At 40.0% G+C, this 14,965-nt stretch overlaps 1 pseudogene; it reads right to left on the bottom strand.

Annotated features, from left to right (window-relative positions):
- Positions 1 to 461: 461 nt before the first annotated feature.
- LOC132680209 (U6 snRNA-associated Sm-like protein LSm5 pseudogene) lies at positions 462 to 698 on the bottom strand (annotated as a pseudogene).
- Between the last annotated feature and the right edge of the window lie 14,267 nt (positions 699 to 14,965).

The raw sequence follows: 14,965 nt of genomic DNA, 5'->3' as shown, positions 1-14,965 counted from the left end.
CTGGAAGAAAATACAAAAGGGAGGAATAATATTTTTGTAGCCAACATTCTTATTTTAGCCTTCAAAGAACAATTTTTTTTCTCCTTTTCCCAAGATACAAAAATGGACATTTACAACACATCTTCAGGGGTGCCTGGGTGGCTCAGTCAGTTAAGCATCTGACTCTTGGTTTTGGCTCACGTCATGATCTCATGGTTTGTGAGTTTGAACCCTCTGTCAGGCTCTGTCTGGCAGCGTGGAGCCTACTTGGGATTCTCTCTCTGCCCCTCCCTTGCTTGTGCTCTCTCTTTCTTTCAAAATAAATAAATTAATTAAAAAAAAAACAAACCAACAATGCATCTTCAAAACATTTCCCTTTACTGGGACACTTAGCTTTATAGAATCCAAACATTAAAAGTTTAAAAAGAAATTTCTATTTTGTGTCATTATAAGACAAAAGAGAGTAAGCCAAGGAAATCCATTTATATTTCAGGTCCTTTTCCTCCAGGAACCAGCATTGTTAAATTATTTCTATATAACGAAATCTGATCTAATTTGGTGATCCTTCTGATCTGATTTCCAAATTCATCAGATCTCAAAAGTGTGCCAACAATTTCTTTATCACTCTTCATCACACTGTGAATTCTTGATCCTATACATTTGTCCACAAGCTCTGGAGGTGGCTGCTGTGACAGGTTAGTGGTACCATCAGCCGCCATGGCTGACTTCATGGCTACACCGGAAGTCAAGAGAAGAACAGTTTTTATGTATCAGGAGGAGTAAAATCAGCATTTTGAAAAATATATTTACCAAAGGAGCATTCTAGGTAAAGAAGACTGAGGGTTTCAGTTGCTTAACATAAGTCAGTGATACCATGTGGCTATTAACGTGATCTTTGTTCATTTCATGTGTAGTGCTGAGATAGTGCTGAGATTATGGAAGGTCCGAATTATTCTGTAGCCTGCATGGTTCAAGGCATATGTGGAGTTTTTTATTTTTTGGTTCTGGGTGCTACATCCTAAAGGATAAACCTTGGCCAGGAAGGTGAGGAATATGTCAATGAGGTGCTGTAAGTTTGGCCGCCATATAATTTATTGTACAAACTGGGATGCGTTGGGAGAATGAAAGAGGTCTATTAAGAAAAATTATCCAACACTTGGAAACAAAGCAAGAGAATAATTTAATGTTCTTTTCACATCATCCTGGGGCATTATTTATCAGACCTGCCCAGGGATTATTTGAACCCCTAGAAGGGTATACCTTTTGACTTTGCTCTCTATTATTTTTTTAAAAATTAATTTATTAAATTTATTAAATTTATCTTTAATGTTTATTCATTTTTGAGAGAGAGACAGAGCATGAATGGGGGGAAGGGCAGAGAAAGAGAGGGAGACCCAGAATCTGAAGCACGCTCCAGGCTCTGAGCTGTCAGCACAGATCCCAATGCGGGGCTCGAACTCACAAACCACGAGATCCTGACCTGAGCCAAAATTGGACACTTATCCAACTAAGCCGCCTAGGCACCCCTGCTCTCTATTATTTGATTAGGTCCTGGACACTGTGAAGTCTACAAAGGATACTTGTAGAAAAAATCAACCCCAAAGTTTATTATTCAGTTCCAGTTAGGATTAACTAGTTTTAGATCTCAACTAGCAAACTTATTCTAACACCTTTTTTCTAGTTCCTCTATCATGTTATTTGTTTCCTCCTTAATGAATAATTTGAATAAGGTATTTAATGCACATCCATTCTGTATTAGTTTGAATGTCATATTTTAACTTAGTGAACTTCGTATTTTGAGAGGCGTAGTTATTGTTCTAAAAAAACGAAGTTAAGCCTGGACTATCCTGGGAAAACCAGACTGTATAAAGAAATGTTTGAAGGAATTCAGAATATTTATTCTGGAGAAGATAGGGTGTAGGATGCTAGGCAGGGGATTTGAATGATAAAGTGTCATGTTGTGTGTATATTTTGAAAACTTTAAGGGATGAAGATAGCTTCTGGAAGGGGCAGGAAGGTGACGGTAGGCTTCAGGAAGGTCGTTCTTTGGGTGCTGTAGCAGTCCATGAACGGGGCCCCAGTGCAGGTCTTTGGTGAGCTGGTCTGTGGGGGCCCTTTTCTATGAATCAGTCACCTGTCACTAGTAGAAGCTGACACCTGATGGATGGAAACCAGCTCTGCCAAAAAGGCTCAAGAGAATTAGGCCTTTTACACATAGTTGCGGATGTTGGAATTCAGACCTTGGTTTCTAGATTTACAAGCTAGGAAAGGCACCGGAGGTCCTTTCATCACACCCCAGCTGGATTCCCATTTTAATTTCATGCAGTTGAGTTTGGGTTGGTATGTCTGTACTCTGTTATGTATTGAGTTTTCCAGTTTTCACCAAATTGTCTAAACATATTTCCAAGCATTGATGCAGTCTATATGGTTGGCATTCTCAATGATGAAGTGTGAGTCGATACCTCGTAATGTATATGGTTCTTACAAGTAAGGACCAGTTTTAGCTTTGTAAAAGAAATTGCTCATAAGAATATGAAATATCGGGGCACCTGGGTGGCTCAGTTGGTTAAGTGTCTGCCTCTTGGTTTTGGCTCAGATCATGATCTCATGGTTTGGTGAGTTTGTGCCCTGAGTCAGGCTCTGCACTGGCAGCGTGAGCCTGCTTGGGATTTTCTCTCTCCCTCTCTCTCTGCCCCTCCCCTACTCGCGCTGACTCTGTCTTTCTCAAAAGAAATAAACTAAAAAAAATTTTAAAAAATATGAAATATCATTGTCACCATAATACCAGGATATCTACCAGAATATTCACATGTATATATGTACATGTATATGTAATATGTGTGTGTGTATATTTAATTTAGAAATGTAAGTCCAATTTTAAATGGATGGGAAACCTAAAACAAGTCTTTCAGCTAAAGGTGCTGTATTTTGGTTATAAACCACTGAGACATACCCAGGGAAATATATTATTACTTCTTATAGCAGTCTTCAGTTTGACTTTAAGGAAAAACAATTAAAAATGGCTCAGTAAACTCTGAAAGGACTCTATTTTATGGATGATTGCACCACTAAATCAGAAACCATTACCTGTGAAATAGTCTAATTGAATTCCTGATGGCACGGGTCAGCTTTATTGTTTTTCAAAAGAAATCTACATTGAAGATAGATTGGAGCTTCAAAATAGTTCTTAAGCTCCTAAATATTTTTGCTTTTTTGGATAGTGCACATAAAACATTTGGAAAACTTACATAGTGTTTGTGAACTCAGACTAATAGCAAAATACATTAAAATCTTTTTAAAAAAATGTTTATTCATTTTTGAGAGTAAGAGGGGGGGGGGAGAGAGGGAGGGAGAGAGAGAGAGGGAGAGAGAATGAGAGGGTGAGGAGTAGGGAGAGAGGGAGACAGAGGATCCAAAGCAGACTCCTCGCTGACAGCACAGAGCCTGATGCTGGGCTTGAACTCCTGAATCATGGGATCATGACCTGAGCTGAAGTTGGAAGCTCAACCGACTGAGCCATCCATGCCCCCCTACATTAAAATCTTTGAAATGATAGATTCGTGGAGTCTTTAATTAACTCCCTGTATGACCAACCAGCAATTCCATTCTTACCCTTTTCCCTTATGTTCACTACCACCTGCTTTTAAAATTGTTACCAGTCTACTTCCACTGCCATTGTGCTTCCAGTCTGTCCTGGTTACTATGAGACATAAAAGACATGAATGGCTTATAGTATCAATTCTCAAACTTTGTAAAAAAAGATTTTATCTTAAGTAATCTCTACACCCAACGTGGGGCTCAAATTCACAGCCCCGAGATCAAGATCCACATGCTCTACCAACTGAGCCATCCAGGCACCCCTTAAACTTTTTAAAAAAACTATTACCACCTTCCAGGGGCAAGGGATCTTATTGATAATAGGGGATTGATTGGAAATGAACAAAATAATGCAAATGGTAGAAAAATTCACACATAATGGACTTATTAAAGGGTTTGTTCTTTGTTAGGATTTGTGCTATATAAAATGAAAGTGTCCAGAATTGTAGAGGATTCTCCTTATAGAGATAAAGAAAGATCTTGCACTTCTGGGTCTGTTTTCAGTTTAGAAGGAAGACCCCTTATCTTCCATTTCCTCAGTCCTTTATCAGCAGGGATTGTGCTTTTTTGAGCCCTGCGTTTGTTTGTTCATTTGTTTTTAAGTTTATGTATTTTGAGAGAAGCAGAGAAAGCGCACGTGGGAGAGGGACAGAGAGAGAAGGCGAGAGGGAGAATTCCAAGCAAGCTCTATGCTGTCAGCACAGAGCCTGATGCTATGAGATCGTGACCTGAGCTGAAACCAAGAGTTGGCTGCTTAACCAACTGAGCCACCTAGGGCACCCCTGAGTCCTTGGTTTAAGGCAACAAAGTGATCCCAGTGTCAGATCTGTTCAGTCAGAAAAGAAATGATGGAAATGAAATGGAAAGGCCATTTGCTGTCCCAGGACAACAATTCAGGGATGCTGATGGAAAGCTTAGGAGACAAGTCTGCTATTGACCTTAGTGTTAATGATTTGGTTTTTATATATTTGGTGGGCCTGAATGGTTTGCTTTCTGTTCTGTGATGACTCACCTATCCATGTGTATTTGTGGGATGAGGGGGGCAGGCATCCAGGGAAGAAGGTGGAAGAGATGGGGGGATAAGGAATGTCCAGGGAGGCAATGAGATCACTTGTTGGAAATAATTATTTTGTACTTTCTTTTTTTTTCCCCCTTTAAAAAAAAATTTAGTATTTATGCCTTCTGGTTCTTTTTTTTTTTTTTTTAAACTTACCCTATTTCAGAGGTAAATAACAGTAGAGGGAGCATTTTTCCTCCTAGTTTTGCCTCTGAGTTTTCACCATTATTAATGTCAAGAAAAAATTGCTTTTGCTTTAAAGCAAATTTTTTAAATTTGCTTTAAATTTTTTTAAATTCCTTCAAATGAAGGAATCATGGTTTATGCAATAATTTGATAGTTATTTATTGAATGCTTCCAACATCATAGGCACTCTGTTAGGTGCTTGAAATATCCTATTGGGTCTAGTTTATGAAGAGGTTTTTTAGTATATATATTATATATACATATATATATTATGTAAATATTCATATAAATATAATATATATTCCTTCAGGTTGTGGAATCTCACTATTGTGGGATCAAACCCTGTGTCAGGCTCTGTCCTGGGCATGAAGCCTGCTTGGGATTCTCTCTCTCTCCCTCTCTCCCTCTCTCCCTCCCTCCCTCTGCCCCCCCCCCCCACTTGTGTGCTCTCTCTTTCTCTCTTTCAAATAAAAAAAAATTACATTAATACATCTCTTCATATTAAATCACGTTTACATTCTTGCAATGAAATTGATTTGGCCAATTAAAAAATTTTTTTTAATGTTTATTTATTTTTGAGAGAGAGACAGAGTGTAAGCAGGGGAGGGACAGAGAGAGAGAGGGAGGCACAGAAGCTGAAACAGGCTCCAGTCTCTGAGCTGTCAGCACAGAGCCCAACACAGGGCTCAAACCCATGAACTGTGAGATCATGACCTGAGCTGAAGTCGGACGCTTAACCGACTGAGCCACCCAGGCGCCCCAAGACTCTCAATTTTATATGTTGAATTTTTCCCTCAGCTTGTTCTTTGCCTTTTTTCCTCATTTATTGAATTTATTTTTGCATAGTTTTAATTTTATGTGGTCAAATTGATAAGCCAGTTCTTAATTACTTCCCTGCCATGTTCCGAAAGATTACTCACACCCTGAGGTGATTAAAGATTTACTCATTTTCTTCTCATACTTTTCTGTTTTTATTATGTGCATTTACATCTTTGGTCTCGCTGGAATTTATGCACCAAGTTGTTACATAGACATAAGCTTAATGTTTTTCCTCAAGTGGTTTCCCTATTGGTCCGTAGCACTTACCTGATGGCCTGTCCCTTTTATTTAGAATGTCATCTTTGTCATATCTTAAATCCCAGCTACCTCTTCTCTTCCATTTGCTTATCCATTTCAAATACTGTTCTGTTTTAATTACTAAATCTTCACGGTAAGTTTTGATATTTGGTAGGAAATCTCTCTCTCGTTCCTCTCCAAAACGGACAAGGGTATTCTTGCAACACTGATGTTTCTATGAAGTTTGGAGTCCTTTGTGTACGTGTTCCATGGAAAATCTTGTTGGGTTTTTATTTGAAGTACACTGGTGTCATATATTATTTGGCAGAGAGACCAAAGGTTTACAGGGTTCCCTTCCCTTCCATGAACATGGCTTAGATTTCCATTTATTCAGGTCTTCTTTTAAGGCCTCCAGTAAAATTTTTCTTCAGTAGCTTTGTTCAGTTGGTTACACCTCTCTCAGGCTACTGACTTTCTTCAAATGATTGGTTCTCCTTAGCTGTACATTTGTTTTTATGCTGATTGGAATGGGCAACGAGTGTTTGTGTGTTCACCCCAAGTACTGATTCCTTGCATGGGCCTGTGGATTCTTGGCTTTGTGGTTGTTGCTAAGTCCTGTTTCAAAGGTGGACTTACCTTCGGTGTGTGTGGAAGGTCCCCTGTGACTGCCAAGATGAGTTGACAGGCGTGTGCCTCGTTGTATTGTATTCCTGGTAAGAACTGGTTCAGGCTCTAACACCCATCATAAACTGGTAAGCACACCTTTCCCTCTGTTTAGATTTAACATGTAACTGTTAGAGTGCTGGCCAGGGGCACGTGCTGTAGACCATTGTTCTGTCTACACCTGGTAGAGGATGGGCTAGTTGGCCCAACTGTCAAAGGTGATCGATTATGTAATTACCTTAAATGCTGCCCCACAGCTCCTCTGGCTTCTGTTCCTGCCAATTCTTTTTTTTTTTTTTTTTTTTTTTTTTAGTTTATTTATTTATTTTGAGAGAGAGAAAGAGAGGGAGCATGTAAGCAGGGGAGGAGCAGAGAGAGAGGGGGAGAAAGAATACCAAGCAGGCTCCATGCTGTCAGTGTGGAGCCTGATGGGGGGCTTGATCTCACAAACGTGAGATCAATGACCTGAGCCAAAATCCAGAGTCAGGTGCTCAACTGACCCAGCCACCCAGGAGTTCTTGCCAATTCCAAGCCTAGAGCTTTCTTGGTTAGGAATGACCTGTGCTTCTGTGAAAGCCTTGTCCTGTACCTGTTTTGCCTTTTGGTTTTCTCTGCCCTGGTTTATCTGTCATTATGATCCATTCTTCTTTTAGTCTTCCAGAAAACCTTCAACATTTCTGGAAACAACAACAACAACAACAACAACAACAACAACCAGTTCTTACTCTCACTATGTCTATGCTATATCTTTATTAGCCTGGATTTACTGTCATGTTAATGACATTTTTATGTATCTGTGCGTATATGTGACTGCAGAAGGAACATCTCCATAGAAAATTCCATTTTCTAATGTGCTACCTTTCTTATATAAGGGAGTCACTAAGTTTTGTATATTATATATGCGATGAGCCACATTTCTGAACTTTCTTTTAATTTCTGATGACTTTCTCAGTTCATTTCTTTGTAGTTCAAGAGCTGCTTTCCATCAGTTTAGTCAGTGTGATTTGTGGACTCAAGACTTTCTTCTTCTCGGGAACATTTCTTCTAAATTGCTTTTGCTTCATCTATTCTGTTGCCTCTTGATAGAACAAAACTATGTGTATCTATAAGTTTGCATATAAGTACGTGCCTGTGCTTTGTATCTTCTAGTCTTTCATTATTATTTTTTTAATGTTTATTTATTTTTGAGACCGAGACAGAGCGTGAACAGGGGAGGGGCAGAGAGAGAGGGAGACACAGAATCTGAAACAGGCTCCAGGCTCTGAGCTGTCAGCACAGAGCCCGACGCAGGGCTCGAACCCACGAACTGTGAGATCATGACCTGAGCCGAAGTCGGACGCTTAACTGACTGAGCCACCGAGGTGCCCCAATTTTTTCATTATTTTTTAAAATCTCTTTTCATATTCAGAGTTTTGGGTATTCAGCAGACCCTGAAAACAATGTATATGTAGTAGTTACCACAGCAGCTTTTCCAAATAGCAATTCATGCAAGGTCTTGACTATTTTTCATCATGAATAAAACCCTAAACATGTAGATAATTGATTGCTAGGGACTTCAAGGTGTCAAGGTAGTACTGTTTTTCTCATTCTGTCATTTCCCATCTCAGTCATATTCACTTAAAAATTATTTGTTTTTCAGTTATCCAGTCTTCTCAGTTTTCTCCAAAAGAAGCCAAGAGGGGGGCGTCTGGCTGCCTCAGTGGGTGGAGCATGGGACTCTTGGTCTTGGGGTTGTACATTCATGCTTCACGTTGGGTGTAGAGATTACTTAAAAATAAAATCTTAGGAATGCTTGGGTGGCTCAGTTGGTTAAATGTTTGACTCTTGATATTGGCTCAGGTCCTGATCTCATGGCCCGATGTCGGGCTCTGTGCTGACAGCATGGAGCCTGCTTGGGAGTCTCTCTCTGCTCCTCCCTTGCTCACGTGCACTCTTTCTCTCTCTCTAAAAATAAATAAATAAACATTAAAACAATCTTTAAAAAAAGAAGCCAAGAGGATTTTTATTAAATAGTCACTTATAAAATTTTTCAGAGGAGGAAAAACGGGTTAGAGTAGACCCATCTCTCCTTCTGTCCCACCATTAAAGGGGTTAGAAGTGAAGTAGGAAGATGTGCAGAGGTAAATGTTTATATTTATCAGACACACAAGTTAATCTCATTTCATGGATGTAATACTTTGATGCAAGGACGGACACATAGACCAATAGGAGAGATAGAGTCCAAGAGATACATACATGTATGGTGGCTTGATCTACAATAAAGTTGACAGTGCAATTCAATGGAGAAAAGATTACTTTTCAATAAATGGTGCTGGAGAAAGTAGTATCTAGTTGGGGAAAAAAAAAAATCTTGAACTTGACCTTACACCAGATTAATGCAAGATGGGTCATAGCTCTGAATGTGAATGGTAAACCAATAAAGCTTCTAAAATATAACAAAGGAAGATGACCATGGAGTAGGTGAGATTTCCTTAAAAAAAATGTTTTTTTTTGGAAAGAGAGAGAGAGTGGGGGAAAGGCAGAGGGAGAGAGAATCTTAAGCAGGTTCTATGTCCAGCACGGAGCTGGACGCAGGGCTTGATTTCATAACCATGAGATCATAACCTGAGCCAAAATCAAGAGTTGTACACTCAAATTGCCTGAGCCACCTAGGTGCCCCTAGGCAAGATTTCTTAAACTGGACATAAAAAGCGCTGAAACTTCAAGGAAAAGAGATAAAGATAAATTGAGCTTCATTAAAATTAAGAACCTCTGCTCTTTCAAAAGACGTAATTAAGAGAGTGGGTATGTTGGGGCGCCTGGGTGGCTGTTGGTTAAGGGTCTGACATCAGCTCAGGTCATGATCGCACCGCTCTGTGGGGTGTTTGTTCATCACACCTGGGCACAACAGGAAGAAGAAAAAGACTCATTCACAAAGATCTCATGGCAGGTGAGGGACGAAGATGCCCAGAGCCTTTGGAAGCGGGAAGGAGAAGCAACGAAGCGGTACATGCAGCAGGGTGAAATGGCGATGGTGTATAGTCAAATCACCTGCACACACCACTTAGTAAGTAGTAGCTACTCGTCAAATCTTAGAACTTTTGATGAAGCCAATAGCATCTCTGAGCAACTGGTGAAGAATTGTCTGGCCTTATTTTAATGTTTGGGCAAGTGTGTGTGTATGGTGGTATATATGTGTGAATGTCTGCATGGTGTGTGTGCCTACGTGTGTGGGCACCACAGGAAAAGTACTATCTTTGTATTAACCTGATGATCCTTTTCTATGAGACGTCACTTCTACTGGATTTCTGGGGGGTGATGAATAGCCTGTTTGCATCTCCTAATACATCCCAGCAAGGAGCCCAGCAGAGAGTCAAGCCCTTTGGTTGGAGAAATCGTGGGTGTTCTGGCAGAGAAAGTTGGGTGCTCTAGGGAAAAGCTGATTCTAACTGAAGTGTAATTAAAGAAGCAACAAGACTGGAATGACCATCGTTTGGAAGTGAGGCGGGAAAGACTAATGAGAGAGAATGAAGACTGATAGTACAATGCTGACCCAAAGCTAAGTTTCTAGCATTGCCTGAATAATACATAAACTTGTAATTAAGATTTAAGATGATGCCCTGTGGGAAATGTTCTTTTGGGCCAGAAGAATTCAATATTTCTTGTGGTCATTAAAGGAAAGATGATAAATCATCTTTTCCTTCTCTTTTGGAAGTCAGAGAGTGGTAAACGTGAAACACCAAGAAAGTGCAGAGGTATTTAGAAGGACGAACTGAGGCTGCTGGAGAAATTCCAGACTTGTAGGAGTCTTGGTGAGTCTCCTCAGCTGAAATGTGTGTCAAGACCCAGAAGAGTTGTGATTCTCTGGTATGGGTGTGGGGTGGAGGGTGGGGGAGAGAACGGATTTGGAGTTTTGAACTTTTAGTTTTTTTTTTTTTTTTTTAATGTTTATTTATTTTTGAGAGAGAGAAAGAGACAGAGCCTGAGCGGGGGAAGGGCAGAGAGAGAGAGAGGAAGACACAGAATTCGAAGCAGGCTCTAGGCCCTGAGCTGTCAGCACAGAGACTGATGCGGGACTCGAACTCCTGAACAGTGAGATCATGACCTCAGCTGAAGTCGGACGCTTAACCGACTGAACCACCCAGGAGCCCCAGGAGTTTATTTTTTTTTTAACGAGAATTTAACGAGAATTTGGTCTAAACACTTTCTGGTCTGCCAATCTATTTGTTGAGCTTAGATTTTAGGTTTGAGATCTTTGCAGTGAAAATGAGACTATTCCAACTACCTCGACTGTTTCCTACCCAGTGTGTGGCTCTGGGTGGATACCAATTCCCAACCTTCAGGAAGGTGCAGGGTAAACTGCAGAGGAATGGAGATTGGAGATGTGAAAATAGTCAGCCCCCTTACCTCCATCTGTACACAAGAAACCAGAGTGGATGGTCCAAAGTTGCATAGCCCCTTGGTGGTTGGCTACAATTTGAATGCAGATTTGCTGTCTCAGCATCAAGGGTCCACAAGGAGACAATTTCAATCAGAGACACTGCCCAGTGCAGGAATCACCATTTTGTCTTCAAAAGTTATTTCCTGATGCCTTGTGGCTTCTCATAGATGGTGATACTGGGCATGGATGGAGAGAATTATAAACACCTTTTTTGGGGGGTTTAGAGAATAGAATTTTATTGATTTCACTAAGCTGTGAGAGGTAGTTTTATTGTATCGTTAATAAGGAAGAACATGGAGAGCTTTCTTCCAGTTTTATTTGTCTGAAGATGTCCTCTTTTTAAAATTTATTTATTTATTTTGAGAATGAGAGAGAGAGAGAGAAGGGGAGAGGCAAAGAGAGAGGGAGAGAGAGAATCCCAAGCAGGTTCTGCACTGTCAGCACAGAGCCCGACATGGGGCTCGATCTCACAAACCATGAGATTATGACCTGAGTCAAACTCATGAGTTGACACTTAACTGACTGAGCCACCCAGATGCCCGAAAAATGTCTTTGTATTACTCCCATTCTTTAATGATGGTTTGGCTGCATTTAACATTATAGAATGATGGCTCTCTTCCCTCAGCACTTTGAAGATATTATTGAATTACTTTCTCCTGTCACTACTATCAAGAAGCCTGTCGTCAGTATGATTAGTGTTGCTTTATAAATAGAAGTGACTGGCCTTATCACTTTTTGTCCTTGGTTTCTTGTCATTTCACCATGAGGGTTGATAGATAGATTTAGCAGTATTCTACTTGGGACTCATTGTGGTTCCTGAAACTAAGTTTGCGGCTTTTATCAGTTGTGAAAAATTCACAGCCGGTATCTTTGTCAATATTGCCTCCCTCCCATTTCCTCTGTTCTTTCCTCCTAGTCTCTTAAAAGGTGCACGTTGGACCTTCTCATTCTCTCTTCCACTCCTGTTTACCTCATGTTTATGGTTTGCATCTCTCCACCTATTCTGGTTCGTCCTCTGTCATTTCCCCCCATCTGTCTTCCTCTTTTTTAAATTTTTTTAATGTTTATTTATTTTTGAGAGAGAAAGAGAGACAGAGAGAAAGTGGGAAAGAGCGACAGAGAGCAAGTGGGGGAGGGGCAGGGAGAGAGGGAGACACAGAATCTGAAGAGTCTCTAGGCTCTGAGCTGTCAGCACAGAGCCTGACGCGGGGCTCCAACTGAAGAACTGCAAGATCAGGACTGAGCCACCCAGGTGCCACCCCCATCTGTCTTCCTCTTAACTGGTTTTCTCTTCAGATTTCAAATATGCTGTTCAGACTGTGTGTTATATGATCCATTTCCCAAAGTTCTGTGTGTTACTTCAACCAATACATTTGTTCTTTTGTTCTGATGGTGCTGATGGTTGGGAGGATCTCTTTCTAATCCAGTCCTTGCTGAGAGTGGATCCCTTTGAGGATCCCAGTTTAGTGTTGAGTCTGTTCCACCAACCCACCTTGCCTGGGGCCAAAGCTCATCTCTTTATGGCTGTTAATATGCAAATCCTTAGGTTACTGCCCTTCTTCCTTTGTTTCCTGGTGTCATTGAAGATTCAGCTCCCACTTACCATTCAGCTTTGATGAAATTTCAGTTTTTTAGTGTTCCTCTTCATTTTTGGCATTTTCTCTCACTACTGTGTCCTTGGTCATGCATTTAAGTGGAATTTTGCTGTCAACCTCCTCTAGATGCTTTGCATGGGAGAGTTTTAAAATTATTCAGATGAGGTTTCTTAAATTTTTTTTTTTTTTTAATTTTTTTTTTCAACGTTTTTTATTTATTTTTGGGACAGAGAGAGACAGAGCATGAACGGGGGAGGGGCAGAGAGAGAGGGAGACACAGAATCGGAAACAGGCTCCAGGCTCCGAGCCATCAGCCCAGAGCCTGACGCGGGGCTCGAACTCACGGACCGTGAGATCGTGACCTGGCTGAAGTCGGACGCTTAACCGACTGCGCCACCCAGGCGCCCCGAGGTTTCTTAAATTTAATGTATGTGTGCATCACCTGGCAATCTTGTTAAAATGCCGATTCTGTTTCAGTAAGTCTGGGGTGGAGGCTGCTTTTCTGCATTTCTCACAAGTTCTCACTTGATGCTGATGCTTCTGGTCCACAGACCACTCTCTGAATACTAGCATATTAGATCACATATTATTGCAAACAGAAATCCATGGAAATTTACCTCTTTTCCAAAGAATCAAAAGGACAAGGGGATAGAGAAAAGATTCCAGTAGTTTCTATTAGTTAGACTCATTTGGCTGCAAGTTATTTTGTACAAAAACTGGAGAACCTCTTGGAATCCTAGAGAACTTTTTTTTTTCCTCTGCAGAATGGCTGGAAACAGGACTTTGAATGTGATCAACCAAAAAACTGTTAGAACTAATAGATAAATTCAGTAAAGTTGCAGGATACAAAATCAATATACAAAAGTCTGTTTCATCTTTATATACTAACAACAAAGTATCTGAAAGAAAAATTAAGAAAACAATCCCATTTACAATTGCATCCAAAAGGATAAAAGAGCTAGGAAGAAATTTACCAAGGAGGTGAAACACCTGTATTCTGAAAACTGTAAGACATTGATGAAAGGAAATTGAAGACACAAATAAAGGGAAAGATACTCTGTGTTCAAGGATTGGAAGAATTAATATTGTTTAAATGTCCACATTACCCAAATCAATCTACAGAGTCATTGCAATTGCCATCAAAATTCCCATGGCATTTTTTTCACAGATAGGACAAACAATCCTACAATTTGCAAGGCACCGCAAAAATCCTTAGTAACCAAAGCATTCTTTATAAAGAACAAAGCTACAGGCTTCGTGTTCCCTGATTCCAAACTCTACTCCAAAACTATAGTAGTTAAAACAATATGGTATTGGCATAAAAGCAGAGATGTAGATCAATGGAACAGAACAGAGAGCCCAGAGATAAACCCACGCCTATATGGTCAGTTAATTTATAACAAAAGAGTCAAGAATATACAAATGGGAAGGAATGGTGTCTTCAGTAAAAGGTGTTGGGGCAACTGGATAGCAACATGCAAAAGAATAAAACTGGACCACTTTCTTGCACTACATACAATAATAAACTCAAAATGGATTAAAGACTTGAATGTAACTTTTGAAACCATAAAACTTCTAGAAGAAAACATAGGCAGTAGGGGTCTTTGCATTGGTCTTCATGTTGGTTTTTTGGACCTGAATCCAGATGCAAGGGCAACAAAGGCAAAAATAAACAGCTGGGACTACATCAAACTAAAATGCTTCTGTACAGTGAAGGAAACCATTGACAAAATTAAAAGCCTACCTACTGAGTAAGAGATGTTTGTGAATCATATATCTGATAAAGGGTTCATTTCTAAAATATATCAAGAACTCATACAACTCAGCCCCCTAAAAAACAAATAATCTAATTTAAAATGGGCAGTAGACCTGAATGGACATTTTTCCAAAGAAATCCTACAGGTGGCCAATAGATACCTGAAAAGATGCTTGACCTCACTAATCATAAGGGAAATGAAAATCAAAACACAATGAAATACCACCTCATACCTGTCAGAATGGCTAGTATCAAAACAAACAAACAAACAAACAAACACCCCCAAAACAAGAAATAACAAGTGTTGGCAAGGATGTGAAGAAAGAGGAACTCTCATGCATTGTTGGTGGGAATGTAAATCGGTGCAGCTGCTGTGGAAAATAGTATGGAGATTCCTCAAAAAATTAAAGATAGAATTACCATATGATCCAATAATTCCACTTGTAGGTATTTATCTGAAGAAAATGCAAACACTCATTTGTAAAGATATATGGACTGCTGTGTTCATTGAAGCATTATTTACAGTAGTTGCGATACGGAAACAACCTAAGTGTCCACTGATGGGTGAGTGGATAAAGAAGATGTGGTGTGTGTGTGTATGTGTGTGTGTGTGTGTGTGTGTGTGTGTATAATGGAATATTACTTTTTATGCCTAT

This window comes from Panthera onca, chromosome A1, assembly GCF_046562875.1.
Source record: "Panthera onca isolate mPanOnc1 chromosome A1, mPanOnc1 haplotype 2, whole genome shotgun sequence".
In the NCBI taxonomy this organism is placed as follows: Eukaryota; Metazoa; Chordata; class Mammalia; order Carnivora; family Felidae; genus Panthera; species Panthera onca.
This window is presented reverse-complemented; position numbering and strand designations above follow the sequence as displayed.